Source organism: Oncorhynchus kisutch, unplaced genomic scaffold, assembly GCF_002021735.2.
Source record: "Oncorhynchus kisutch isolate 150728-3 unplaced genomic scaffold, Okis_V2 Okis04b-Okis11a_hom, whole genome shotgun sequence".
Taxonomy (NCBI): domain Eukaryota; kingdom Metazoa; phylum Chordata; class Actinopteri; order Salmoniformes; family Salmonidae; genus Oncorhynchus; species Oncorhynchus kisutch.
Window position 1 is genome coordinate 4,446,136 of NW_022261981.1, and position 26,938 is coordinate 4,473,073.

Genomic DNA, 26,938 nt, shown 5'->3' on the forward strand with positions numbered 1-26,938 from the left:
GAATGTGTTGGTAGTGGTAGAGGAGATAGGGAATGTGTTGGTAGTGGTAGAGGGAGATAGGGGGAATGTGATGGTAGTGGTAGAGGGAGATAGGGAATGTGTTGGTAGTGGTAGAGGGAGATAGGGGAATGTGTTGGTAGTGGTAGAGGGAGATAGGGGAATGTGTTGGTAGTGGTAGAGGGAGAGAGGGGGAATGTGTTGGTAGTGGTAGAGGGAGATAGGGGAATGTGTTGGTAGTGGTAGAGGGGAGATAGGGGAATGTGTTGGTAGTGGTAGAGGGAGAGAGGGGGAATGTGTTGGTAGTGGTAGAGGGAGATAGGGAATGTGTTGGTAGTGGTAGAGGGAGATAGGGAATGTGTTGGTAGTGGTAGAGGGAGATAGGGGAATGTGTTGGTAGTGGTAGAGGGAGAGAGGGGGAATGTGTTGGTAGTGGTAGAGGGAGATAGGGGAATGTGTTGGTAGTGGTAGAGGGAGATAGGGGAATGTGTTGGTAGTGGTAGAGGGAGATAGGGGAATGTGTTGGTAGTGGTAGAGTATGTTACACAAACACCCAGGTTCTGTCTTCTAGCACCTTAATATCTAGGTTTCGGATGCTGATCATTCTAACTACATTTGAAGTGGAGACATCAGTATCTTCATCACTGGGAAAGATAAACGTTTGAGATTTGTATCATGTAAAATGTTACGAACAGTGTTGTCAAACTGTTTTATAATTTCTTGAAAAAAAAGTTGTCTTTTGTTCTCCCAAACGTGTCTGGAAAGTTTTGTTTAAATCAAAAGAGATATGGTCAAAAAGTGACTGAATTGATTTGGATTTACCAATATTCTGTGTGCTGTGGTATTTATACAACACTAGATAATCCTCCTGTTATTGTCCCCCGCTGTTCTATATCAAATAATCATCAATTCCTCATCTGACATGTTGTTCCAGACTCCCCATTACTGTAGAGCTCAATGATAGTCATAACTCTGTCATGGCAATGGCAATGTAATTAGCTATGAATATCGTGACCCTTTCGCCTTCATTCTCCTGCCATAAGCATCTTCTCTCTCTCTCTCCTTCCTCCCCTCTCTCTGTCTTTCAATGTCTCTCTCTCTCCTTCCTCCCCCTCTCTCTGTTTTTCAATGTCTCTCTCTCCTTCCTTCCCCTCTCTCTGTCTTTCAATGTCTCTCTCTCCTTCCTTCCCCTCTCTCTGACTTTCAATGTCTCTCTCTCCTTCCCCCCACTCTCTCTGTCTTTCAATGTCTCTCTCTCCTTCCTTCCCCTCTCTCTGTCTTTCAATGTCTCTCTTCTCTCTCCTTCCTCCCCCTCTCTCTGCTTTCAAATGTCTCTCTCTCTCCTTCCTCCCCCTCTCTCTGTCTTTCAATGTCTCTCTCTCCTTCCCTCCCCTCTCTCTGTCTTTCAATGTCTCTCTCTACTTCCTCCCCCTCTCTCTGTTTTTCAATGTCTCTCTCTCCTTCCTTCCCCTCTCTGTCTTTCAATGTCTCTCTCTCTCCTTCCTCCCACTCTCTCTGTCTGCAAATGTCTCTCTCTCTCCTTTTCCTCCACCTCCCTNATGTCTTTTGTTTGAAGCAGCTGTTTGGTGCTGGTGCCAGGATTCAATCAGGGATCTTCCAGGGAGGGCGTGTGCGCGTGTGTGTGTGTGTGTGTGTGTGTGTGTGTGTGTGTGTGTGTGTGCGTGTGTGGTGGGGGGGTGTGTGTGTGGGGGTGTGTGTGTGTGTTGTGTGTGTGTGTGTGTGTGTGTGGGTGTGCATGACGGCGGCCAGCGGCCCCGTTTGATGTCTGACAGGGACAGAGTGACGTGACGCTCAAATGGCGGTGTTCCAACCGCAGCCCAGCTCTGCAGTGAGTGTTGTGTGGTCTGTGTGTGTGTGTGGTTTTGGATGTGTGTGTTTTACAAACTGTGGAATAAGGATCCGGTATATGACAGATCGTTCCTTTGTGGACAGCTATAGATTGTGATTAGGACTGATGATCATTATTGCGAAGCTTGAACGTGGATGGTGTGGGTGTGGTGTGTGGGTGTGTGTGTTGGGGGGGGGGGGGGGGGGGGGTTAAGGAAACAAGGGAGGAATAGTTGTTGTGATGCCTGAGAGGGGGATTATTTTTGTGATGCACCTTTAATAAAGAATGAGTGTCAGGGTGGGTTCTGTTCCGTCAGGAATCAGATTGACCTCTGACTTTTGCTCAAACCTCCTTTTTCCCAGACTCTGGCTGTGTCTGAAAACATACAAGACATCAAACTTTACTTCCTCGTTCCTTGTTTCTCTATCCCTCTCATTGGAGGAGGAAGTCTAGGGAGGGACCTTGGTTCCTAGAGGCAATGATTTGAGGAAACAAGGACGGAAGAAGCAAGCAACGTTTTTCAGACACATCCTAGATTGGCCACGTCATCAAAGGGACGAACGAAACAGAGCACATGAAGAGAATAGTTTCCGTAACCAGGAAACACCCTTCGGCAACACCGGCAATGCCCTTAGAAGAATGACTTTACGGACGCAATTCCTGACAAAGACGAAAGTCAGTTAGACGGAAGTTGATCTGGAGCAGAGAACTTTACTCGGTGGTTTTCACTTCTGATGAAGATAACGTTGTCTCTCGCTCTTTTGCCAGGACGTATTTATGTCTGGTCTGTTCCCGACAAACACTGTCAGCTGCATCATTTAATTTATGGGGCTCATTAACAACGGGAAATAAAGCGTAGCAATTATCATTTATCATGATATATTATTTAACGGGAGCTCATTCTCCCGGCTAGGGACTGGGGAGGCAGGGAGGGATGGCAGGAGGAAGGAATGGAAGGAAAGGACCACAGGGGTTTTAAAAACAGCTGGTACTAGGAGAGTCTGAGAGAGAGAGAGAGAGAGAAGAGAGAGAAAAGGGGATGTAGGGAGAGGAACAGGGAGCGATTAGGCACACCGAGGTAATGAAACACAGGGAGGCAGAGGTCATGGATGTCAAGATTTGGAGAAAAGAACAAAAGGCAGAAGAAACAGAGGACACAGAGAGACAGAGATGGGGTCAAAGGGTAGAGAGAGATAGGAAAGGGTAGAGAGAGATAGGGTCAAAGGGTAGAGAGAGATAGGGTCAAAGGGTAGAGAGAGATAGGGTCAAAGGGTAGAGAGAGATAGGGCCAAAGGGTAGAAGGATAGGGTCAAAGGGTAGAGAGAGATAGGGTCAAAGGGTAGAGAGAGATAGGGTCAAAGGGTAGAGAGAGATAGGGTCAAGGGTAGAGGAGATAGGTGAATATGTTAAATAGCAGTAGAGGGAGATGGGTGAATATGTTAATAGCGGTAGAGGGAGATAGGTGAATATGTTATGGGAAAATCTGTTAGTGGTAGATGGATATAGGGGGAATGTGTTGGTAGTGGTCGATGGATATAGGGGAATGTGTTGGTAGTGGTAGATGGATATAGGGGGAAGGTGTTGGTAGTGGTAGAGGGAGATAGGGGAATGTGTTGGTAGTGGGATGGATAGGGGGAATGTGTTGGTAGTGGTAGATGGATATAGGGGGAGGGTGTGGTAGTGGTAGGGAGATAGGGGGAATGTGTTGTTAGTGGTAGAGGGAGATAGGGGAATGTAGTGGTAGAGGGAGATAGCGGGAATGTGTTGTTAGTGGTAGAGGGAGATAGGGGAAGGTGTTGCTAGTTGTAGAGGGAGAGAGGGGGAAGGTGTTGGTAGTGGTAGAGGGAGATAGGGGGAATGTGTTGTAGTGGTAGAGGGAGATAGGGGAATGTGTTGGTAGTGGTAGAGGGAGAGAGGGGAATGTGTTGGTAGTGGTAGAGGGAGATAGGGGAATGTGTTGGTAGTGGTAGAGGGAGAGAGGGGAATGTGTTGTAGTGGTAGAGGGAGAGAGTGGGAATGTGTGGTAGTGGTAGATGGAGATAGGGGGAATGTGTTGGTAGTGGTAGAGGGAGATATGGGAATGTGTTGGTAGTGGTAGAGGGAGAGAGGGGGAATGTGTTGGTAGTGGTAGAGGGAGAGAGGGGGAATGTGTTGGTAGTGGTAGAGGGAGATAGGGGAATGTGTTGGTAGAGGGAGATAGGGGATGTGTTGGTAGTGGTAGAGGGGGAGAGGGGAATGTGTTGGTAGTGGTAGAGGGGGAGAGGGGGAATGTGTTGGTAGTGGTAGAGGGAGATAGGGGAATGTTTGGTAGTGGTAGAGGGAGATAGGGGAATGTGTTGGTAGTGGTAGAGGGAGAGAGGGGGAAATGTGTTGGTAGTGGTAGAGGGAGATAGGGGAATGTGTTGGTAGTGGTAGAGGGAGAGAGGGGAATGTGTTGTAGTGGTAGAGGGAGAGAGGGGGAATGTGTTGGTAGTGGTAGATGGAGATAGGGGAATGTGTTGGTAGTGGTAGAGGGGATATGGGAATGTGTTGTAGTGGTAGAGGGAGAGAGGGGAATGTAGTGGTAAGGGAGATAGGGGGATGTGTTGGTAGAGGGAGATAGGGGAATGTGTTGGTAGTGGTAGAGGGAGATAGGGGGAATGTGTTGGTAGTGGTAGAGGAGACGGGGAATGTGTTGGTAGTGGTAGAGGGAGAGAGGGGAATGTGTTGGTAGTGGTAGAGGGAGATAGGGGGAATGTGTTGGTAGTGGTAGAGGGAGATAGGGAATGTGTTGGTAGTGGTAGAGGGAGATAGGGGAATGTGTTGGTAGTGGTAGAGGGAGATAGGGGAATGTGTTGGTAGTGGTAGAGGGAGATAGGGGGAATGTGTTGGTAGTAGTAGAGGGAGATAGGGGGAATGTGTGGTAGTGGTGAGAGGGAGATAGGGGGAATGTGTTGGTAGTGGTAGAGGGAGATAGGGGGAATATGTTGGTAGTGGTAGAGGGAGATAGGGGAATGTGTTGGTAGTGGTAGAGGGAGACAGGGGGAATGTGTTGGTAGTGGTAGAGGGAGAGAGGGGAATGTGTTGGTAGTGGTAGAGGGAGAGAGGGGGAATGTGTTGGTAGTGGTAGAGGGAGATAGGGGGAATATGTTGGTAGTGGTAGAGGGAGATAGGGGAATGTGTTGGTAGTGGTAGAGGGAAGGGGGAATGTGTTGGTAGTGGTAGAGGGAGAGAGGGGAATGTGTTGGTAGTGGTAGAGGGAGAGAGGGGGGATGTGTTGGTAGTGGTAGAGGGAGATAGGGGAATGTGTTGGTAGTGGTAGAGGGAGATAGGGGGATGTGTTGGTAGTGGTAGAGGGAGATAGGGGAATGTGTTGGTAGTGGGTAGAGGGAGACAGGGAATGTGTTGGTAGTGTAGGGCTATTTGGCCCTACACAGAGGTACACAGCGGCAGAATACCTGACCACTGTGACTGACCCAAAGAGTTAAGGAAAGCTTGACTATGTACAGACTCAGTGAGCATAGCCTTGCTATTGGAGAAGGCGCCGTAGGCAGACATGGCTCTCAAGAGAAGACAGGCTATGTGCCTCACTGCCCACAAAATGAGGTGAAACTGAGCTGCACTTCCTAACCTCCTGCCCAATGTATGACATATAGAGAGACATATTTCACCTCAGATTACACAGATCCACAAAGAATTCGAAAACAAATCCAATTTTGAAAAACTCCCATATCTACTGGTGAATCCACAGTGTGCCATCACAGCAGCAAGATTTGTGACCTGTTGCCAGAGAAAGGGCAACCAGTGAAGAACAAACACCATTGTAAATACAACCCATATTTATGCTTATTTATTTTATCTTGTGTCCTTTAGCCATTTGTACATTGTTAGAACACTGTATAATATTATATGACATTTGTAATGTCTTTACTGTGAAACTTCTGTATGTGTAATGTTTACTGTTATTTTGTTGTTTTCACTTTATATATTCATTTGTATGTTGTCTACCTCACTTGCTTTGGCAATGTTAACACATGTTTCCCATGCCAATAAAGCCCTTGAATTGAATTGAATTGAATTGATAGGGGAATGTGTTGGTAGTGGTAGAGGGAGACAGGGGGAATGTGTTGGCAGTGGTAGAGGGAGATAGGGGAATGTGTTGGTATTGTTAGAGGGAGATAGGGGGAGTGTTGGTAGTGGGTAGAGGGAGATAGGGGAATGTGTTGGTAGTGGTAGAGGGAGATAGGGGAATGTGTGGTAGTGGTAGAGGGAGAGAGGGGAATGTGTTGGTAGTGGTAGAGGGAGATAGGGAATGTGTTGGTAGTGGTAGAGGGAGATAGGGGAATGTGTTGGTAGTGGTAGAGGGAGATAGGGGAATGTGTTGGTAGTGGTAGAGGGAGATAGGGGGAATGTGTTGGTAGTGGTAGGGGAGATAGGGGAATGTGTTGGTAGTGGTAGAGGGAGATGGGGAATGTGTTGGTAGTGGTAGAGGGAGATAGGGGGAATGTGATGGTAGTGGTAGAGGGAGATAGGGGGATGTGTTGGTAGTGGTAGAGGGAGATAGGGGAATGTGTTGGTATGGTAGAGGGAGATAGGGGAATGTGTTGGTAGTGGGTAGAGGGAGAGAGGGGTGTGTTGGTAGTGGTAGAGGGAGATAGGGAATGTGTTGGTAGTGGTAGAGGAGATAGGGGAATGTGTTGGTAGTGGTAGAGGGAGGAGGGGGAATGGTGTTGGTAGTGGTAGAGGGAGATAGGGGAATGTGTTGGTAGTGGTAGAGGGAGATAGGGGAATGTGTTGGTAGTGGTAGAGGGAGATAGGGGAATGTGTTGAGTGGTAGAGGGAGAGAGGGGAATGTGTTGGTAGTGGTAGAGGGAGATAGGGGAATGTGTTGGTAGTGGTAGAGGGAGATAGGGGATGTGTTGGTAGTGGTAGAGGGAGATAGGGAATGTGTTGGTAGTGGTAGAGTATGTTACACAAACACCCAGGTTCTGTCTTCTAGCACCTTAATATCTAGGTTTCGGATGCTGATCATTCTAACTACATTTGAAGTGGAGACATCAGTATCTTCATCACTGGGAAAGATAAACGTTTGAGATTTGTATCATGTAAAATGTTACGAACAGTGTTGTCAAACTGTTTTATAATTTCTTGAAAAAAAAGTTGTCTTTTGTTCTCCCAAACGTGTCTGGAAAGTTTTGTTTAAATCAAAAGAGATATGGTCAAAAAGTGACTGAATTGATTTGGATTTACCAATATTCTGTGTGCTGTGGTATTTATACAACACTAGATAATCCTCCTGTTATTGTCCCCCGCTGTTCTATATCAAATAATCATCAATTCCTCATCTGACATGTTGTTCCAGACTCCCCATTACTGTAGAGCTCAATGATAGTCATAACTCTGTCATGGCAATGGCAATGTAATTAGCTATGAATATCGTGACCCTTTCGCCTTCATTCTCCTGCCATAAGATTTTCTCTCTCTCCTCCTTCCTCTCTCTCTGTTTTCAATGTCTCTCTCTCTCCTTCCTCCCCCTCTCTGTTTTTTCAATGTCTCTCTTCTCCTTCTTCCCTCTCTCTGTTTTCAATGTCTCTCTCCTTCCTTCCCCTCTCTCTGACTTTCAATGTCTCTCTCTCCTTCCCCACTCTCTCTGTCTTTCATGTCTCTCTCTCCTTCCTTCCCCTCTCTCTGTCTTTCAATGTCTCTCTCTCTCCTTCCTCCCCTCTCTCTGCTTTCAATGTCTCTCTCTCTCCTTCCTCCCCCTCTCTCTGTCTTTCAATGTCTCTCTCTCCTTCCCTCCCCTCTCTCTGTCTTTCAATGTCTTCTCTACCTTCCTCCCCACTCTCTCTGTATTTTCAATGTCTCTCTCTCCTTCCTTCCCCTCTCTGTCTTTCAATGTCTCTCTCTCCTCCTCCCACTCTCTCTGTCTGCAATGTCTCTCTCTCTCCTTCTCCACCTCCCTCTGTCTTTCAATGTCTCTCTCCTCCTTCCTCCCTCTCTCTGTCTTTCAATGTCTCTCTCTCTCCTTCCTCCACTCTCTCTGTCTTTCAATGTCTCTCTCTCTCCTTCCTCTTCCCTGTCTTTCAATATCTCTCTCTCTCTTCCTCCTTCTCTCTGTCTTTCAATGTCTCTCTCTCTTCTCCCGTCTCTCTGTCTTTCAATGTCTCTCTCTCTCCTCCTCTCCTCTGTCTTACAATGTCTCTCTCTCTCCTTCCTCCCCCTCTCTAGTTTTTCAATGTCTCTCTCTTCTTCCTCCACCTCTCTCAGTTTTTCAATGTCTCTCTCTCCTTCCTCCCACTCTCTCTGTCTTCAATGTCTCTCTCTCTCCTTCCTCCACTCTCTGTCTTTCAATGTCTCTCTCTCCTTCCTCCACTCTCTCTGTCTTTCAATGTCTCTCTCTCTCCTTCCCCCACTCTCTCTGTCTTTCAATGACTCTTCTCCTTCCTCCCTCTCTCTGTCTTTAATGTCTTTCTTCTCCTCTCCCCCTCTCTTCTGTTTCAATGTCTCTCTCTCTCCTTCCTCCCACTCTCTGTGTCTTTCAATGTCTCTCTCTCTCCTTCCTCGCACTCTCTCTGTCTCATGTCTCTCTCTCCTTCCTCACTCTCTTCTGTCTTTCAATGTCTCTCTCTCTTCCTTCTCCCTCTCTCTGTCTTTCAATGTCTCTCCTCTCTTTCCTCTCCACTCTCTGTCTTTCAATGTCTCTCTCTTCCTCCCACTCTCCTGTCTTTCAATGTCTCTCTCTCCTTCCTCCCCTCTCTCTATCTTTCAATGTCTCTCTCTCTCCCTTCCTCCCACTCTCTATCTTTCAATGTCTCTCTTCCTTCCTCCCCCTCTCTCTGTGTTTCAATGTCTCTCTCTCCTTCCTCACCTCTCTCTGTCTTTCAATGTCTCTCTCTCCTTCCTCCCCTCTCTCTGTCTTTCAATGTCTCTCTCTCTTCCTCTCACTCTCTCTGTCTTTCAATGTCTCTTTCTCCTTCCTCCCCCTCTCTCTGTCTTTCAATGTCTCTCTCTACTTCCTCTCACTCTCTCTGTCTTTCAATGTCTCTTTCTCCTTCCTCCCCCTCTCTGTCTTTCAATGTCTCTTTCTCCTTCCTCCCCCTCTCTCTGTCTTTCAATGTCTCTCTCCTTCCTCCCCCTCTCTCTGTCTTTCAATGTCTCTCTCTCTATTTCTCCACTCTCTCTGTCTTTCAATGTCTCTCTCTCCTTCCTCCCCTCTCTCTGTCTTTCAATGTCTCTCTCTACCTCCTTCTCTCCCACTCTCTATTTTCAATGTCTCTCTTCCCGGTCCTCCCCCTCCTCTGCTTTCTGAAGATCTCTCTCTCATCCTATCCGCTACTCTCTCTGTCTTTCCAATTGCTCTCTCTCTCCCTTCCTCCCACTCTCTGCTCTCATGTCTTTCAATGCTCTCTCTCTTCTCTTCCTCCTACTCTCCTCGGTCTTTCAATGTCTCTCTCTCTCCTTCCTCCCACCCTTCTGCTCTGTCTTTTAATGTCTCTCTCTCTCTCCCTTCCTCCCCCCTCGTCTCTGTCTTTCAATGTCTCTCTCTCCTTCCTCCCCCGTCTACTCTGTCTTCAATGTCTCTTTCCTCCTTGCCTCCCCTACCTCTCTGTCATTCAATGTCTCTCTCTCTTCCATCCTGCCCCCTCTCCTCTGTCTTTCAATGTCTCTCTCTTCCTTCCTCCCCTCTTCTCTGTCTTTCAAGTGTCTCTCTCTCGTCCTTCCTCCCCCTCTCTCTGTCTTTCCAATGTCTCTTTCTCCTTCCTCCCCCTCCTCTCTGTCTTTCAATGTCTCTCTCCTTCCTCCCCCTCTCTCTGTCTTTCAATGTCTCTCTCTCTCCTTTCTCCCCTCTCTCTGTCTTTCAATGTCTCTCTCTCTCCTTCCTCGCACTCTCTCTGTCTTTCAATGTCTCTCTCTCTCCTTCCTCCCACTCTCTCTGTCTTTCAATGTTCTCTCTCTCTCCTCCTCCCACTCTCTCTGTCTTTTAATGTCTCTCTCTCTCTCCTTCCTCCCACTCTCGCTGTCCTCTTCAATGTCTCTCTCTCCTTCCCCTCTCTGTCTTTCTCTCTCTATCTCCCTCTCTCTCTCTCTTTCTTTCCCCCTCTACCCCCCCCCCCTCTCTCTCTCTCTCTCTTTCTCTCTTTCTCCTTTCTCTCTTTCTCTCTTTCTCTCTTTCTCTCTCTTTTCTCTCTCTTTCTCTCTCAATTCCTCTCACTGCTTCTTTATCCGCTGTGCTTCAGGTTAGAACTTTTCCCCCTCTCCTCTTTGTGAATCCATGACAGATGCCTAATTGAATGATGAATGTCCGCTTTATTACTCTGTAATGGAACTGCCAGCTATTTGATTGGTTTGTGAGGATGTGGACGGGCTCTCCTGGTTGGCTCCTGTGAGGGGTGTGGGGTAGAGTTGTTTGGGGAAGGGTGGTAACACGGCCGGTAGCATCTCCCACTCTCCATCTGTCTCTTCACTCACACCCCTGCAACCCTTCAAACCTCGCAACTTTACACACACACACACACACACACACACACACACACACACACACACACACACACACACACACACACACACACCACACACACACACAACACACACACACACACACACACACACACACACCCTCTGCCCCAGCTCCTCTACTCACCTCTCACACAGGGGGGTGAAGGTTCTTCAGTGAATCTTGTGAATCATAATAATTATGCAAATAGATCCTGGCGTTGACAATGAGACCATTTTTTTTTGTCGGGGGGGGTCTCGTCTTCATGCCCCCACTTGTCTGGCCCTTTCTACATTCCCGCTGTACCGAAATTGACTCACATATTCACATATTCACACACATGCACGCACACAAGCAAACACACACACACACACACACAGATCCAGCCCGATGAGGAAGATAGTGTGAGTGTGTGCGCGTGCATGCCTATGTGAGTGTGTAGTGGGGGTCTGACCTGACAAGAGCCCGATGAAGATTAATGCCCTGGGTGTGAGTGACAGGGTGGGGAATTGAAGGGCAGAGGGCCTCGTTTATCACCCCTGACAGGTGCCATTCAGACCCTCTGTTCTGATGCCACGGCAACCTCTCCCCCACTTTCCATCTCACCCTTCTCCTTCACTACCCCTCTCTTGTGTTTCTCTCCCCCTGACCCAACCCAACTAAACCAAACAGCCAACATCCACTCCTCTTTCCGTCTCACCTCCCATCTTTCTTTTCTCTTCCTCTACCTGCCCTCCTCCGTTGCTCTCCATCAACCAGGTGAAGGTTTAGTGATGCACATGGACCCCCAGAGTTAAAACTCACTCTTTTGGAGCGAGGGTCTGATGAATTGAACATTCAGAAAATCAGGGTGTCACGTCCTGACCTTAGAGAGCCTTTATTTTCTATGGGGGAGGTCAGGGCGTGACTGGGGGGGTTAGTCTAGTTTATATTTTCTATGTGGGGTTCTAGGTTGTTTTTTCTATGTTGGGGGTTTTGGTATGATTCCAAATTAGAGGCAGCTGGCTATCGTTGTCTCTAATTGGGGATCATACTTCAGTAGCATGTTTTTCACCGGTGGGATATGGGATATTGTTCATGTTTGAAGTCAGTGCACAAGGTGCACCTCGGTAGTCACGGTTTGTTCATTTATTGTTTTGTTATTACGTTTCACTAATATCAAAGTATGTGGAACTCATATCGCGCTGCGTCTTGGTCCGTTATTACAAACAACGTGACTGTTACGGCTTTCTAGTGGTGATGAATGAGAGTCGGACCAAACTGCAGCGTGTCGATTGCGATCCATATTTAATGAACAAAACGTAACACGAAATAAACACAAACACTACAAAACAAAGAACGAAACGAAAACCGAAACAGCCTATACTTGTGTAAAACTAACATAGAGTACACATAGAACAGATAGGACAATCACCCACGACAAACTCAAAGAATATGGCTGCCTAAATATGGTTCCCAATCAGAGACAACGATAAGCACCTGCCTCTGATTGAGAATCACTCCAGACAGCCATAGACTTAGCTAGAAAACCCCACTAGCTACAATCCCAAATATATACACACCAAAACCCCAAGACAAAACACACCACAATACAAAAACTCCATGCGACACCCTGGCCTGACCCAATACATGAAGATAAAATACAAAATACTTAGACCAGGGCGTGACAGTGACACAGGGAGACCCTGACAGTTACTTAACGATGACTACTGGGGACCTTCTGCCCTTCTTCCTGGGCCTTGAAATCTGAAGGAGCAGACCTGGGTTCAAAGTAATTACAAATACGTAAACTGGGCTTCATTGAGTGTATCTGACGCAGTGGACAGCAGCTGTCTTGAATGCTCCTGACCAATTCTGATCTGCATGGTTGGAAAAGGACCCGTAAAGTAAACAATTTCACTGTTAGTCTGCACCTGTTGTTTACGAAGCATGTGACTAAATTCCCTTTGATTTGATTGGAGGACCTAAGCGAACTGGATTTGGCTTCTGAGAGGAATCGTCCATTATAATCTACCAATAACACTAGGTACCACGATTATTACTGCCCAAGCATTAATGATTCATTCTTTAATACTGGCTGTACATGTCTTTCTGGGATCTGGTAGTTAGGACGTGGGGAATGTGTTTGAGCAATGGGTTTTGTCTGGTAGACTACTGCCTGTGTTTAAACCATCTCACTAAATGAAGAAGATGTTTGAGATGAGATGGGGGGGGAAACAACCAAGAGATTCCTATCACTGTTCTGTCAAAGCGTTTGGTTTGAGATGAGATGGGGGGGGGAACAACCAAGAGATTCCTATCACTGTTCTGTCAAAGCGTTTGGTTTGAGATGGAGGGGGGGGGGGAACAACCAAGAGATTCCTATCACTGTTCTGTCAAAGCGTTTGGTTTGAGATGAGATGGGGGGGGGGCGACAACCAAGAGATTCCTATCACTGTTCTGTCAAAGCGTTTGGTTTGAGATGAGATGGGGGGGGGACAACCAAGAGATTCCTATCACTGTTCTGTCAAAGCGTTTGGTTTGAGATGAGATGGGGGGGGGGGGGACAACCAAGAGATTCCTATCACTGTTCTGTCAAAGCGTTTGGTTTGAGATGAGATGGGGGGGGGGGAACAACCAAGAGATTCCTATCACTGTTCTGTCAAAGCGTTTGGTTTGAGATGAGATGGGGGGGGGGGGAACAACCAAGAGATTCCTATCACTGTTCTGTCAAAGCGTTTGGTTTGAGATGAGATGGGGGGGGGGAACAACCAAGAGATTCCTATCACTGTTCTGTCAAAGCGTTTGGTTTGAGATGAGATGGGGGGGGGGGGAACAACCAAGAGATTCCTATCACTGTTCTGTCAAAGCGTTTGGTTTGAGATGGAGGGGGGGGGGGAACAACCAAGAGATTCCTATCACTGTTCTGTCAAAGCGTTTGGTTTGAGATGAGATGGGGGGGGACAACCAAGAGATTCCTATCACTGTTCTGTCAAAGCGTTTGGTTTGAGATGAGATGGGGGGGGGGGGACAACCAACAGATTCCTATCACTGTTCTGTCAAAGCGTTTGGTTTGAGATGAGATGGGGGGGGGGGGGGGGGGGGAACAACCAAGAGATTCCTATCACTGTTCTGTCAAAGCGTTCGGTTTGAGATGAGATGGGGGGGGGGGGGGGGGAACAACCAAGAGATTCCTATCACTGTTCTGTCAAAGCGTTTGGTTTGAGATGAGATGGGGGGGGGGAAACAACCAAGAGATTCCTATCACTGTTCTGTCAAAGCGTTTGGTTTGAGATGAGATGGGGGGGGGGGGGGGGGGGAACAACCAAGAGATTCCTATCTGTTCTGTTCTGTCAAAGCGTCAAAGCGTTTGGTTAAAAGGCAGTCTCTTTGCTGTTCATTGAATTTCTCTCAATTAATAATATCTAAATGTCAAGAAACATATCACTTAGATATAGACTACATGTTTGGTTTGCATTTGTGTGTGTGTTCGTGTGCAGATGCTTGCTGCCATAGCGATAGCCCAGTACGTTTCAGAAATATGAAATATCCAGAGCATTATTTAAATGAGAGATCGCCTCACACAAGACATTTTTTTTTCAACTTAAAAGCCTGATTGCATGAAAGGGCAACGTTGTTTTACAGGGTGAGCATCTCGTCATTGACCCCTTCATAGCAAGAGACAATGATCTGAGCAAGGATCATAACTGGAGCCCATTCTGTTGAAGCTGAGCTGAGCTATAGAGAGCATGATGCAGATGACCCTCAAGGAGACAGATAGTACTGAAGGTTTAAAGTCTATATGATGATGTATAGTAATCAGATGGTACTGAAGGTTTAAAGTCTATATGAGGATGTATCGTAATCAGATAGTACTGAAGGTTTAAAGTCTATATGAGGGTGTATAGTAATCAGATAGTACTGAAGGTTTAAAGTCTATATGAGGGTGTATTGTACATTTAGATCAATGACAAGGATGGGGGAGATAAAAGTAGAAGATTTAGACCCGTGTCAGGAGAGGATCCTACAATTAACCACACTGACATACACTCTCACTAAAGTAGCATGCACACCTGCCAACACACACATACACCCTCACTAATGCAGCATGCACACCTGTCAACACACACATACACTCTCACTAAAGTAGCATGCACACCTGTCAACACACACATACACCCTCACTAATGCAGCATGCACACCTGTCAACACACACACGCACAAACACACATACACACTCACACACACACAAGCAGGTACACACACATGCACACCTTTCAACACACACATGCACACACACACATACACTCACACACACACACACACACACACACAAACTACCGTACTGCAACCGCCAGCTCACCATCTCCCACCCCCACCACCGTTGGCTATAGAGACAGGTTCCCACTCTGCTCCTGTGGACTCAGATCCAGGGGTTACACCATTTTAACTGCAGGATTAATGGGGTGGCAAGAGGGGCTATAAATGGATGATATAACTACTGAACATACTCGCCAGGAATTAAGATAATACATCTGGACTAAAGAGACTCCATGAATCCCCGGGTAAGAAGCGGCGCGCGGACAGCATTGTTATGATGACAAGCGCCCTTGAGGCTTCGAGACAGGACATAGTCTGTCTGTCTATCTGTGTTCCCTGGGTGGGATAGGAGATAGAGGAGATAGAGGTGACATAGGAGATATAGGTGAGATATAGGTGAGATAGAAGTGACATAGGAGATATAGGTGAGATAGAGGTGAGATAGAAGTGACATAGGAGATATAGGTGAGATATAGGTGAGATAGAGGTGAGAGAGGAGAGATAGGTGAGAGATAGAGGAGCTATAGGTGAGAGAGGTGAGAGAGGAGAGATAGGTGAGATATGAGAGAGAGGAGAGATAGAGGAGAGATAGGTGAGATGGGTGAGATAGAGGAGCTATAGGTGAGAGAGGTGAGAGAGGAGAGATAGGTGAGATAGGAGAGATAGAGGAGAGATAAAGGAGAGATAGGTGAGATGGGTGAGATAGAGGAGCTATAGGTGAGAGAGGTGAGAGAGGAGAGATAGGTGAGATAGGAGAGAGAGGAGAGATAGAGGAGAGATAGGTGAGATGGGTGAGAGATAGAGGAGCTATAGGTGAGAGAGGTGAGAGAGGACAGATAGGTGAGATAGGAGAGATAGAGGAGAGATAGAGGAGAGATAGGTGAGATGGGTGAGATAGAGGAGAGATAGGGGTGACATAGGAGATATAGGTGAGACATAGGTGAGATAGAGGTGAGAGAGGAGAGATAGGTGAGAGATAGAGGAGCTATAGGTGAGATAGGAGAGAGAGGAGAGATAGGTGAGATGGGTGAGATAGAGGAGATAGAGGTGGTACAATCACACTTCATCGTTCAACAGTAAAGAGACTGGAAATGTATTAGGACATCTATCGTAGCACTATCTTCATGGTCTCCAAAAACAACTTCAGATAGTGTTGTTATAGTGATTATTCCAAACAGCCCTGGTCAACAGTAGACCACTATATAGGACCAGGGTGACATTATTAAGGACTCTGCCTCAGTCAGTGATGCAGTGGCCCACAACCAATCTCTCCTCACACTGCTGTTAAAGTAATGGAAGGGATTTTAACTACCTTCGTTGTACCATTTATTTACATTTAACTTGAAATCACAACGTCGGGCTAACCTTGTCATAGTAAATGCAGCGAAAAATACAAGGAGGCCCAATCTCACACGTGTTGTCATCCAGAGACATCTTTGAAAGGTCTCCCATGTTTATCTCACTATCTCTACCTCTATGCCTCTATGTATAAGGAACATGACTCCATCTCTACCACTGTGTCATCCATAATGAACATGACTCCATCTCTACCACTGTCATCCATAATAAACATGACTCCATCTCTACCACTGTCATCATTAATGAACATGACTCCATCTCTACCACTGTCATCATTAATGAACATGACTCCATCTCTACCACTGTCATCATTAATGAACATGACTCCATCTCTACCACTATGTCATCATTAATGAACATGACTCCATCTCTACCACTATGTCATCATTAATGAACATGACTCCATCTCTACCACTGTCATCATTAATGAACATGACTCCATCTCTACCACTGTCATCATTAATAAACATGACTCCATCTCTACCACTGTCATCATTAATAAACATGACTCCATCTCTACCACTGTCATCATTAATGAACATGACTCCATCTCTACCACTGTCATCATTAATAAACATGACTCCATCTCTACCACTGTCATCATTAATAAACATGACTCCATCTCTACCACTGTCATCATTAATGAACATGACTCCATCTCTACCACTGTCATCATTAATGAACATAACTCCATCTCTACCACTGTCATCATTAATGAACATGACTCCATCTCTACCACTGTCATCATTAATAAACATGACTCCATCTCTACCACTGTCATCATTAATAAACATGACTCCATCTCTACCACTGTCATCATTAATAAACATGACTCCATCTCTACCACTGTCATCATTAATGAACATGACTCCATCTCTACCACTGTCATCATTAATGAACATGACTCCATCTCTACCACTATGTCATCATTAATGAACATGACTCCATCTCTACCACTGTCATCATTAATGAACATGACTCCATCTCTACCACTGTCATCATTAATGAACATGACTCCATCTCTACCACTGTCATCATTAATGAACATGACTCCATCTCTACCACTGTCATCATTAATGAACATGACTCCATCTCTACCACTGTCATCATTAATGAACATGACTCCATCTCTACCACTGCCATCATTAATGAACATGACTCCATCTCTACCACTATGTCATCCATAATAAACATGACTCCATCTCTACACACTGTCATCCATAATAATGAACATGAGTCCATCTCTACCACTGTCATCCATAATAAACATGACTCCATCTCTACCACTGTCATCCATAATAAACATGACTCCATCTCTACCACTGTCATCATTAATGAACATGACTCCATCTCTACCACTGTCATCATTAATGAACATGACTCCATCTCTACCACTGTCATCATTAATGAACATGACTCCATCTCTACCACTGTCATCATTAATGAACATGACTCCATCTCTACCTGTCATCATTAATGAACATGACTCCATCTCTACCACTGTCATCCATAATAAACATGACTCCATCTCTACCACTGTCATCATTAATGAACATGACTCCATCTCTACCACTGTCATCATTAATGAACATGACTCCATCTCTACCACTGTCATCATTAATGAACATGACTCCATCTCTACCACTGTCATCATTAATGAACATGACTCCATCTCTACCACTGTCATCATTAATGAACATGACTCCATCTCTACCACTGTCATCATTAATGAACATGACTCCATCTCTACCACTGTCATCATTAATGAACATGACTCCATCTCTACCACTGTCATCCATAATAACATGACTCCATCTCTACCACTGTCATCATTAATGAACATGACTCCATCTCTACCACTATGTCATCCATAATAAACATGACTCCATCTCTACCACTGTCATCATTAATGAACATGACTCCATCTCTACCACTATGTCATCCATAATGAACATGACTCCATCTCTACCACTGTCATCATTAATGAACATGACTCCATCTCTACCACTATGTCATCCATAATAAACATGACTCCATCTCTACCACTGTCATCCATAATAAACATGACTCCATCTCTACCACTGTCATCATTAATGAACATGAGTCCATCTCTACCACTGTCATCATTAATGAACATGACTCCATCTCTACCACTGTCATCATTAATGAACATGACTCCATCTCTACCACTGTCATCATTAATGAACATGACTCCATCTCTACCACTATGTCATCCATAATGAACATGACTCCATCTCTACCACTGTCATCATTAATGAACATGACTCCATCTCTACCACTATGTCATCCATAATAAACATGACTCCATCTCTACCACTGTCATCCATAATAAACATGACTCCATCTCTACCACTGTCATCATTAATGAACATGAGTCCATCTCTACCACTGTCATCCATAATAAACATGACTCCATCTCTACCACTGTCATCCATAATAAACATGACTCCATCTCTACCACTGTCATCATTAATGAACATGACTCCATCTCTACCACTGTCATCATTAATGAACATGACTCCATCTCTACCACTGTCATCATTAATGAACATGACTCCATCTCTACCACTGTCATCATTAATGAACATGACTCCATCTCTACCTGTCATCATTAATGAACATGACTCCATCTCTACCACTGTCATCCATAATAAACATGACTCCATCTCTACCACTGTCATCATTAATGAACATGACTCCATCTCTACCACTGTCATCATTAATGAACATGACTCCATCTCTACCACTGTCATCATTAATGAACATGACTCCATCTCTACCACTGTCATCATTAATGAACATGACTCCATCTCTACCACTGTCATCATTAATGAACATGACTCCATCTCTACCACTGTCATCATTAATGAACATGACTCCATCTCTACCACTGTCATCATTAATGAACATGACTCCATCTCTACCACTGTCATCCATAATAAACATGACTCCATCTCTACCACTGTCATCATTAATGAACATGACTCCATCTCTACCACTATGTCATCCATAATAAACATGACTCCATCTCTACCACTGTCATCATTAATGAACATGACTCCATCTCTACCACTGTCATCCATAATAAACATGACTCCATCTCTACCACTGTCATCATTAATGAACATGACTCCATCTCTACCACTGTCATCATTAATGAACATGACTCCATCTCTACCACTATGTCATCCATAATGAACATGACTCCATCTCTACCACTGTCATCATTAATGAACATGACTCCATCTCTACCACTGTCATCATTAATGAACATGACTCCATCTCTACCACTGTCATCACTAATGAACATGACTCCATCTCTACCACTGTCATCCATAATAAACATGACTCCATCTCTACCACTGTCATCATTAATGAACATGACTCCATCTCTACCACTGTCATCCATAATAAACATGACTCCATCTCTACCACTATGTCATCCATAATAAACATGACTCCATCTCTACCACTGTCATCATTAATGAACATGACTCCATCTCTACCACTGTCATCATTAATGAACATGACTCCATCTCTACCACTGTCATCATTAATGAACATGACTCCATCTCTACCACTGTCATCATTAATGAACATGACTCCATCTCTGCCACTGTCATCCATAATAAACATGACTCCATCTCTACCACTGTCATCATTAATGAACATGACTCCATCTCTACCACTGTCATCATTAATGAACATGACTCCATCTCTACCACTATGTCATCCATAATAAACATGACTCCATCTCTACCACTGTCATCATTAATGAACATGACTCCATCTCTACCACTGTCATCCATAATAAACATGACTCCATCTCTACCACTGTCATCATTAATGAACATGACTCCATCTCTACCACTATGTCATCCATAATAAACATGACTCCATCTCTACCACTGTCATCATTAATGAACATGACTCCATCTCTAACACTGTCATCCATAATAAACATGACTCCATCTCTACCACTGTCATCATTAATGAACATGACTCCATCTCTACCACTGTCATCATTAATGAACATGACTCCATCTCTACCACTATGTCATCCATAATAAACATGACTCCATCTCTACCACTGTCATCATTAATGAACATGACTCCATCTCTACCACTGTCATCCATAATAAACATGACTCCATCTCTACCACTGTCATCATTAATGAACATGACTCCATCTCTACCACTATGTCATCCATAATAAACATGACTCCATCTCTACCACTGTCATCATTAATGAACATGACTCCATCTCTACCACTATGTCATCCATAATAAACATGACTCCATCTCTACCACTGTCATCATTAATGAACATGACTCCATCTCTACCACTGTCATCATTAATGAACATGACTCCATCTCTACCACTGTCATCCATAATAAACATGACTCCTTCATCTCTATGTCATCCATAATAAACATGACTTCATCTCTACCACTGTCATCCATAATAAACATGACTCCATCTCTACCACTGTCATCCATAATAAACATGACTCCTCCATCTCTATGTCATCCATAATAAACATGACTCCATCTCTACCACTATGTCATCCATAATAAACATGACTCCTTCATCTCTACCACTGTCATCCATAATAAACATGACTCCTTCATCTCTATTACTATGTCATGCCTAATAAACATGACTCCTTCATCTCTACCACTATGTCATCCATAATAAACATGACTCCATCTCTACCACTGTCATCCATAATAAACATGACTCCTTCATCTCTACCACTGGAGGTGTTTAGTCCTATAGTCCTTAGCTTATTGACGAACTTTGAGGGCACTATGGGGTTGAACGCTGAGCTGTAGTCAATGAATAGCATTCTCACATAGGTGTTCCTTTTGTCCAGGTGGGAAAGGGCAGTGTGGAGTCCAATAGAGATTACATCATCTGTGGATCTGTTTGGGCGGTATGCAAATATGAGTGTGTTTAGGGTTTCTGGGATAATGGTGTTGATGTGAGCCGTGACCAGCCTTTGAAAGAACTTAATGGATACAGACGTGAGTGCTACGGGTCGGTAGTCATTTAGGCAGTTTACCTTAGTGGGACTATGGTGGTCCGCTTAAACATGTTGGTATTACAGACTCGGACAGGGAGTGGTTGAAAATGTCAGTGAAGACACTTGCCAGTTGGTCAGTGCATGATCGCAGTACACGTCCTGGTAATCCGTATGGCCCTGCGGCCTAGTGAATGTTAACCTGTTTAAAGGTCTTACTCACATCGGCTGAGGAGAGTGTGATCACACAGTCTGCCAGTACAGCTGGTGCTCTCATTCATGTTTCAGTGTTATTTGCCTCAAACCAAGCATAGAAGTAGTTTAGCTCGTCTGGTAGGCTCTCGTCACTGGGCAGCTCTCGGCTGTGCTTCCAGCTGTGCTTTGTAGTCTGTAACGGTTTGCAAGCCCTGCCACATCTGATGAGCGTCGGAGTCTGTGTAGTACTTTCCGATCTTAGTCCTGTATTGATGCTTTGCCTGTTTGATGGTTCATCGGAGGACATGGTGGGATTTCTTATAAACATCCGGGTTTAGCTCTAGGCTTTTGGTCATTGCGTATGTTTCCTGTAATCCATGGCTTCGGGTTGGGGTATGTACGTACGGTCACTGTGGAGACGAAGTCTTCGAAGCACTTATTGATAAAGCCAATGACAGATGTGGTGTACTCCTCAATGCCATTGGAGGAATCCCGAAACATATTCCAGTCTGTGATAGCAAAACAGTCCTGTAGCTTAACATCTGCTTCATCTGACCACTTTTTATTGACCGCGTCACTGGTGCTTCCTGGATTAATTTTAGCTTGTAAACAGGAGTCAGGAGGATAGAATTATGGTCAGATTTGCCAAATGGAGGGCGAGGGAGGGCTTTGTACGCATCTCTGTGTGTGGAGTAAAGGTGGTCTAGAGTTTTTTCCCCTCTGGTTGCACATTTAACATGCTGATAGAAATTTGGTAAAATGCATTTAAGTTTCCCTGCATTAAAGTCCCCAGCTACTAGGGGCGTCGCCTCTGGGTGAACATTTTCCTGTTTGCTTATGGCGGATTACAGCTCATTGAGTATGGTCTTAGTGCCAGCATCGGTCTGTGGTGGTATGTAAACAGCTACGAAAAAAAGACATGAAAAGTCTCTAGGTAGATAGTGTGGTCTTATCATGACATACTCTACCGCAGGCTAGCAAAACCTCGAGACTTCCTTAGATATCGTGCACCAGCTGTTGTTTACAAATATACATCGTCCACCCCCCTTGTCTTACCAGACGCTGCTGTTCTATCCTTGCAATACAACGTATAACCAGCCAGCTGTATGTTGATCATGTCGTCGTTCAGCCATGATTCCGTGAAGCATTAAGATATTACAGTTTTTAATGTCCCATTGGTAGTTTAATCTTCCTAGTAGGTTGTCGATTTTATTTTCCCAATGATTGCATGTTAGCTAGTAGAATGGAAGGCAGTGGGGTTTATTTGATCTCAGAAGGCACCCCGACCTCCGTCCGCTTTTTCTCCATCTTCTCTTCACGCAAATGACAGGGATTTGGGCCTGTTCCCTGGAAAGCAGTATGTCCTTCATGTAGGGCTTGTTAAAGGAAAAAACAGCCAGTTTGTGGTGAGTTATCTCTGTTTCTGATATCCAGAAGTTATTTTCAGTCCTAAAAGAGAGTAGCAGCAACATTATGTAAAGAGTAAGTTAAAAAATAAACAACGCAAAGAAACAAGCAAAAATAAACACAATAGGTTAGGAGCACGTAAAACGTCCTCCATCTTCTCCCGGTGCCATGATAGTATGTCGTCCATAATAAACATGACTCCTTCATGTCTCTACCTCTCTACCACCATGTCATCCAACTATCTGGGAAAACGCTGATACTGACGACGTAGAAACAAACAAAAAAGGCGTAATTAGAAAGTGAAAAATGCCACATCCCAGAGCTCATAATGATGATTAAAGGACTGTCTCTGCAGTGTTTAATAATGACACATGCCCATATATTCTCCAACACAATGCTAATTACACCGCTAACCTTGTTACCATTAATCGCTCATGAAATATTAAGCGCCGTTAGCTAATAAAAGCAAGACGGAAAAATAACTAATGGATCATGTCTGTGTGTGTGTGTGTGTGTGTGTGTGTGTGTGTGTGTGTGTGTGTGTGTGTGTGTGTGTGTGTGTGTGTGTGTGTGTGTGTGTGTGTGTGCGTGCGTGCGTGTGTGTGCGTGCGTGTGTGTGTGCGTGCGTGTGTGTGTGTGTGTGTGTGTGTGTGTGTGTGTGTGTGTGTGCGTGTAAATTCTGGGGCCATTCTAAATCTGAAGAGCAGGTACTGTAGAGGTATATAGTCTGTCTCTGATGGTGAAACATGGCTGGGTTCATTAATAGGACTCCTGGCTTAAGGAGACAGAGACAGAGTGAGTATGGGGCTGAGGACCATTGACTACACTCCCTACCAAGGATCCCATGTCATTAAAAACCTCTAAAATATGAGGTGATGTTAGTGAAATATAGTGGGATCGTCCTGGTAGGTTGTTGCCCGCTACTATTACCCCTCTCTCCTTTGGTAATGAAAGACAGCATCCCTCTCTCCTTTGGTAATGAAAGACAGCATCACTCTCTCCTTTGGTAATGAAAGACAGCATCCCTCTCTCCTTTGGTAATGAAAGACAGCATCCCTCTCTCATTTGGCAATGAAAAACAGCATCCCTCTCTCCTTTGGTATTGAAAGACTGCATCCCTCTCTCCTTTGGTAATGAAAGACAGCATCACTCTCTCCTTTGGTAATGAAAGACAGCATCACTCTCTCCTTTGGTAATGAAAGACAGCATCCCTCTCTCCTTTGGCAATGAAAGACAGCATCCCTCTCTCCTTTGGTATTGAAAGACAGCATCCCTCGCTCCTTTGGTAATGAAAGACAGCATCCCCCTCTCCTTTGGTAATGAAAGACAGCATCCCTCGCTCCTTTGGTAATGAAAGACAGCATCCCTCTCTCCTTTGGTAATGAAAGACAGCATCCCTCTCTCCTTTGGTAATGAAAGACAGCATCCCTCTCTCCTTTGGTAATGAAAGACAGCATCCCTCACTCCTTTGGTAATGAAAGACAGCATCCCTCTCTCCTTTGGTAATGAAAGACAGCATCACTCTCTCCTTTGGTAATGAAAGACTGCATCCCTCTCTCCTTTGGTATTGAAAGACAGCATCCCTCGCTCCTTTGGTAATGAAAGACAGCATCCCCCTCTCCTTTGGTAATGAAAGACAGCATCCCTCTCTCCTTTGGTAATGAAAGACATCATCCCGGCTGCTCACTGAAAGATACTGGTTTGAACGATTGAACAGGATTCACATCAGTACAGTGGGTATACTGTAATGTCTGTCTGTCTGTCTGTCTGTCTGTCTGTCTGTCTGTCTGTCTGTCTGTCTGTCTGTCTGTCTGTCTGTCTGTCTGTCTGTCTGTCTGTCTGTCTGTCTGTCTGTCTGTCTGTCTGTCTGTCTGTCTGTCTGTCTGTCTGTCTGTCTCCCCCTCCTCTCCTATCTCACTCCTCCCTCTCCCTTGCTATCTCCCATCTGAACATCATGCCCTGTGTGTGTGTGTGTGTGTGTCTCCTCACTATCTCCCGTCTGAACATCTCACCCTGCAGTAATTGCCTGACCTTATGGGGCGGCGGGATAGTCTCATTAAGCCTGATGGATAATGACGGTGCCTCTCCCTGCTAGGTGGACCTCTGTGATAGTAATGCAACAACAGCAGTAGACCCCGAGCACCACTCCACTCAGGGTCACACAGGGTCAATAGAGAATGGGAGTCTTCTCTGACTGTCCTTCGTTAATGACGCCACCAAGAGACCTACCCCCCCCCCCCCCGCCCCCTTCTCGCCACCCGTCTCTCTGATGTCACACAACCTCCCTGACATGATGCTCATGTTGTGTATGGCAGCAACACCATCTTCTGTGTTCCACCCTATACCTGCCTGTGGTGGGATATTCCCTGTTCTGTTTTGATATTCCTTTATGATGTTCTTGGTCTACAGTGATTGGTTCATTTAGATGTTCTTGGTCTACAGTGATTGGTTAATTTAGATGTTCTTCGTCCGTGCTTCTACACTTGCATTGCTTGCTGTTTGGGGTTTTAGGCTGGGTTTCTGTACAGCACTTTGAGATATCAGCTGATGTACGAAGGGCTATATAAATAAATTTGATTTGATTTGGTCTACAGTGATTGGTTAATTTAGATGTTCTTGGTCTACAGTGATTGGTTAATTTAGATGTTCTTGGTCTACAGTGATAGGTTAGTTTAGATGTTCTTGGTCTACAGTGATTGGTTAATTTAGATGTTCTTGGTCTACAGTGATTGGTTAGTTATTATGTTCTTGGTCTACAGAGATAGGTTAGTTTAGATGTTCTTGGTCTACAGTGATAGGTTAGTTTAGAGGTTCTTGGTCTACAGTGATTGGTTAATTTAGAGGTTCCTGGTCTACAGTGATAGGCTAGTTTAGATGTTCTTTGTCACACAAACGCAAGCATGCACACACACAAAACACACACACCACACATACACAAAAAACACACACACACACACACACACACACACACACACACACACACACACACACACACACACACACACACACACACACACACACACACACACACACACACACACACATACACATACACCCACACACACCACACACACATACCATACACAGACCACATACACCCCACACTATCTCTGTTAAATCAGCATCTGCACATAGAGGTGTGGTTGTCCACATGGGGTAAAGCCTGTCTCGTGCTTCCCAGGTGAAACTAGACCACTAGTTTTAATGTAGGTTTTTTTCCACTTGAGATATACTTTCAGTAATATTGTCGATTTCTTACTCATTTTTCAAGCGAAGGTGTTTTTAAGGGAGAATGCCAGGCACAAACCTTCGCTTTGCCTAGCCGAGTTCTGCTAGGAGCAAATCAAACCTAGCATACATACACCTTAAGAAAGCATAGATATGGAGGCAGGACAGCGATGGAGGCAGAACAGCGATGGAGGCAGGGCATCTATGGGGGAAGGAAATATATGGAGGCAGGACTGCAATTTAGGCAGGACAGCTATTTAGGCAGGACAGCTATTTAGGCAAGACAACTAATTAGGCAGGGCAACTATGGAGGCAGGACAGCTATGGAGGCAGGACAGCTATGGAGGCAGGACAGCTATGGAGGCAGGACAACTATTTAGGCAAGACAACTAATTAGGCAGGGCAACTATGGAGGCAGGACAGCTATGGAGGCAGGACAGCTATTTAGGCAAGACAACTAATTAGGCAGGGCAACTATGGAGGCAGGACAGCTATGGAGGCAGGACAGCTATGGAGGCAGGACAGCTATGGAGGCAGGACAACTATGGAGGCAGGACAGCTATTTAGGCAAGACAACTAATTAGGCAGGGCAACTATGGAGGCAGGACAGCTATGGAGGCAGGACAACTATGGAGGCAGGACAGCTATGGAGGCAGGACAACTATGGAGGCAGGACAGCTATGGAGGCAGGACAACTATGGAGGCAGGACAGCTATGGAGGCAGGACAGCTATGGAGGCAGGACAACTATGGAGGCAGGACAGCTATGGAGGCAGGACAACTATGGAGGCAGGACAGCTATGGAGGCAGGACAACTATGGAGGCAGGACAGCTATGGAGGCAGGACAACTATGGAGGCAGGACAGCTATGGAGGCAGGACAACTATGGAGGCAGGACAGCTATTTAGGCAAGACAACTAATTAGGCAGGGCAACTATGGAGGCAGGACAACTATTTAGGCAAGACAACTAATTAGGCAGGGCAACTATGGAGGCAGGACAGCTATGGAGGCAGGACAGCTATGGAGGCAGGACAGCTATGGAGGCAGGACAACTATGGAGGCAGGACAGCTATGGAGGCAGGACAG